Source organism: Penaeus vannamei, chromosome 24 (assembly GCF_042767895.1).
Source record: "Penaeus vannamei isolate JL-2024 chromosome 24, ASM4276789v1, whole genome shotgun sequence".
NCBI lineage: Eukaryota > Metazoa > Arthropoda > Malacostraca > Decapoda > Penaeidae > Penaeus > Penaeus vannamei.
The window spans coordinates 11,378,627-11,383,626 of NC_091572.1; the positions used below are offsets into that span (position 1 = coordinate 11,378,627).

A 5,000-nucleotide genomic window follows, 5' to 3' on the forward strand; every position below is an offset into this window, starting at 1 on the left:
AAAAGGGGGGGGGGGGAATGAAAGATGAAACAATACGGATATCGAGAAGAGTAAATTACTTGATGCAACTCGAGGGCATCGTCTTTGCCTGAAGTGAAATGACACCAACGAAACGAAATGGAAAGGAAACTGCGAAATGAAATGAAAGGCAGGACACTGTAAGAAAGGAAACACAAATATAAACTTCTCTTTTACTATCGATTTATTTCATCATTTTTAACATTATTATCATTGTCATTGTTCTTTATTGTTTTTATTATTACCAGTATTATCATTATTAGTGTTATCATTACTACCATCATTATTATTATTATTACTATTACCATTATTATTATTATCATCATTGTTATAATCATCATTGTTATTATCATCATTATAATTATCATTATTACTATTATTATTATTGTAACTATTTTGTTATTATTATTATTATTACGATAATGATTATGTCGACAATAATATTGATATCTATATCAATAATAATGATAATAACAATAACAATAATAATAATGATAATAACAATAATGATAAAGATAAAAAAAATAATGAGAATGATAATAACAACAAAAAGAACAACAATAATCCTAATTATAAAAAAATAATGATTATGATAATAACGGTAATAATGATACTGATATTAATAATTATGATAATGATAACGATACTCATAATAATAATGATAACCATTTCGATTATAACAATGCTGAAATATTATACTGACTATAACGAATATCAAAGAATAAATCACGAAAATATCATGTTACGAATCTATGAGTATTCTAACTCTATTACAATCATTACTATCATTATTTCTACTATTGTTATTATAGTTGTTATTGTTGAATCATTATAGCTCATATTATACTCTTCTTCTTCGAGCCAAGTACAACTGCACTGGAGTAATTAGATGGTCAGTTTGTGTACATTCTTCATTTGCACGGAGGAAGGGTAGGACGGAAGTGAGGAAGGGAGAGGGGGAAGGAAGGGGGAGAAGAAATGAGGGGAAGGGGAATTAAAAAGAAATGGTAGATGAGAAGGGGAAACAGAAGGAATTAAAAATGAAAAAGGGAAAGGGAGAGAGGATTTAGGGAGAATGGAGGATGGAAAAGGGATGGAGGGTGATAAGAGAACGAAGGAGGTGGAAGGAGGCAGATGCAGGGCTTCAAGTGCGGGGGAGGAGTGAATCTAAGGAAGATTTCGGACTAGGGAGAGGAGAGGCGAGAGGTAGAAGGAAGGATGTGAGAGAGGAAAAGAGGAGTGCCTCTTATATATTTTGTTCCGTTGAATAGAAGGAAGGGCGTGAGAGAGGAAAAGAGGAGTACCTCTTATACATTTTGTTCCGTTGAATGCCCCCGTCCCTCTTGTGAACATAAAGATGATGACGATTTTGCCAGCAAGAATAAGGCCAGTAATAACACTGAAACTGATAATAGCAACTGCAGCTCATTGCAACTCATGGTCTCCAACTTCGGCCTTTGAACTGCAGCTGACCCAACTTAACTAACAGCCTGAAAGCACTTCTTGATAACTCAGCCTCGCCTGCCCTCTTGTGCCTGTATTTTGATTAAACCTCATTCACACTATACCGCCGTTACATGAGTTAACATTCATGAGGAAATATGCAGTTCAGATTCTGTCCATCTTTTAACAGTAAACGAGACATTCGGCCAGAAACCCTACTCCGAGCGGCGAGAAGTAATCTTGAAGTCGTGAAATGGGCGATGCATATTGATCGTCTGCCAAGATGACGAGTGCCAATTCGGATATGGCTGGAAATGGCAGACCAAGCCCTGAGTGAGAAGTTCGAGAGGCCTGTGTCACTCAGAGCGGGGACTTTCCTCTCGAAACTTGCCTGTTACAGACTCAGCCTGGCTTTGCCTCGTGTGCATCGCTGACTTTCGTTCCTCGAGATATTTGTGCTGCTCAGTACGATTCAGGGATTAAATGAGTGAATGAAATGAGAGTGAAATAGTCCGCCAACCTTCGTCTCCTAAACTACGCCCGCATTTCAAGGAGGACCCACGTGCTGGAGGCCGAGAAAAGCTGAGGAGGACAGTGCTGGTTTCTGCCCTCTGGAGCAGCTAAGGACACGTCGCAGTCGCTTGAACACAGACCCGGGCTGTAACACTCACCTTTGCTTTGGTCTGTTCTGAAACAAATTCAGATAAACATCTTTCTTTATATTCTTAGTTTATGACCATCTCAGTAGAAAATAGATAGATACGTGTCTGGTTTGAGAATATCTGAATGAGATAGATTTAGTCTCGCATATCTGTATCCTGTGACCACGATTTTTATTATTTTTTAGCGTTGTTGTTAGATAGATATAAAAAAATATGTGTTTTGTTTTCTCCCTTTATTGCTATCTCATCATGGTAATGATAATGATAGTAGTAACAATAATGACGATAATGACAACAATGAAAATGATAATTAGATTAATAGTAATGTTAATTATTATCATCATTTTCATCATTATTATCATTATCATCATTATGATTATAGCAAAAATAATAATAATAATAATAACAATAATAATAATCATAATAATAATAATGATACTACTACCACTGATAATAATGAAAATGATAATGATAATGACAATAATGATATTATTGAAAGCAGTAGTGATGATAATGATGATGATAATAATAATAATAATAATAATAATAATAATAATAATAATAATAATAATAATAATAATAATAATAATAATAATAATAATAATAATAACAATAATAATAATAATAATAATAATAACAATAATAATAATAACAATAATAATAATAATAATAATAATGATAATAAATGATAATAGTAATAACATAAAAAAGAAGAATAAATAGAAGAATGATGATAATAATAATAACAATTATCGTAAGAGCAATAAAGATAATGAAAATAAGAGTCAGACAGACAGACAGACAGACAGACAGACAGACAGACAGGGGCGCTGCGCTCATCCCTCTACCCAATATATCATGCCATTCCCTAAGCCATCCTTAATCTACCTTGATATCATCCTATCTTAACGAGAACTAATTAATAGTCTTATTTTTATCTAATCGCGTATTCCTCCCTTAATATCAGTCCTCGAATACCCTCATCTGGCCCTCATAATGGTAGTGGTGATGAGAGAAAGGATAATAAAGGTAATTCTGATGATGATAAGGAGATAATACGATAATAATCATGATATCAGTAACCATAATGGCAATGATAAGAAAAAGTAATGGTAATGAAAATGATCATCATGTTAATTATGATAATGAAAGTGATAATGAAAATTAATATACTTACAATAATTGTACAAATAACAATAACAATAGTAATGATGATAACAATAATAGCAACATCAATAACGGATAATGATAATGATAACAATAAAGATAATAACAATAATAATAATAATAACAATAATAATAATAATAGCAATAATGAAAATAATAGATAATGAACAATAAATAGCAGTAATAATGATAGTAATAGTAATGATAATAATGATAATAACAATAATTATTATGATAATAGTAATAATAGTGGTAATAATAATGATAATGAAATTAATTACAACAAGAAGAATTATGATGATAATGGTAACAATAACAATATTAGTAATGATAATAATTATTATGATTATTATCACTATTACTGTTGTTAATATGAATATAAAAAATAATGATAATAATAATAATGATACCAATAATGAAAATGATAATGATGATAATAATGATCATGATAATGATAATAGTAGTAGTAATAGCAATAATAATTATAATAATAACAATAATAACAATGATATTAATAACAATAATTAGATAATAATAATGATAATGATAATAATGATAATAATAACAATAACAATAACAACAATAATAATAATAATAATAATAATAATAATAATAATAATAATAATAATAATAATAATAATAATAATAATAATAATAATAATAATAATAATAATAATAATAATAATAATAATAATAATAATAATAATAATAATAATAATAATAATAATAATAATAATAATAATAATAATAATAATGATAATGATAATAATGATGATGATGATGATAATAATAATAATAATAATAATAATGATAATAATGATGATGATAATGATGATGATGATGATGATGATGATGATGATGATGATGATGATGATAGTAATAACGATAATGATAAAGCCCAAAATATTAAATGCATCTTTTAAAATGAATGTCTCTTAAAAGTTTTCAACGAATGTTTTATAAAACACTACCTAGACGCAGGCAAAACTGCGGGATTGCGTTGCTTTGGCAGAAAATGTTTACCTCACTTCCTTATTCATTGCAATACGGGCGCACTTTCATCAGTTTTTGAAAATCATATTTGAATTTATTTACTTTCTTTTAACTTTAACGCTTCAGGACCAAGCTTCAATATGACACTGATGATAATGATAATAATTACAATAATAATGATAATTATAATGATAATAACAACAATAAAAAGAATAATAATACCAACTATAAAAATGATAATGATGACTAGGAGCACTCAGAGAGCCCATACGTCCACCAAGGCAACAAGGTCACTGATGCAATAAAGATATTCACGCTTACATCAAATTCATCTTTCTCAGGTACACAAGGGACGTCCGGAAACCTAACATCAAGGCAATAAGGGTAATGATGCAATCATTCAAAAAATTCCTGGAACCAAATCGCCACCAAAATTTAATGGAATCTAAGTTAGGCTAAGACACATCTCACAAAAAAATCTGTTGATAACTTTTTGACTTATCCTGCTAAAAAGCGAACAAACGATATGTGGATCGCCACCAAAATTTAATGGAATCTAAGTTAGGTTAAGACACACCTCTGGTAAAATAAAAATCGGGAAAAATCTATTCATGACTTTTTTAGTTATCCTGCTAAGCAACGACCAACCCACTAACTAGCCAACGCAACAAAAAACAACCTCTTTGGCGGAGGTAATGATAATGATGAATGTGTTTA

General features: G+C 29.9%; 1 protein-coding gene across 3 annotated transcripts in view; it reads right to left on the reverse strand.

Annotated features, from left to right (window-relative positions):
- LOC138866099 (growth hormone secretagogue receptor type 1-like) overlaps window positions 1-5,000 on the reverse strand; it is a 247,555-nt gene that overhangs the window by 218,240 nt on the left and 24,315 nt on the right. Inside the window, exon 2 of one of the 3 annotated variants that reach the window (XM_070138000.1) lies at window positions 2,133-2,149. The exons of the other annotated variants lie outside the window; for them this stretch is intronic. The gene's annotated coding sequence lies outside the window, so the exon portion shown is untranslated. The remainder of the gene's footprint in view (window positions 1-2,132; window positions 2,150-5,000) is intronic. 3 annotated transcript variants of the gene reach the window in all.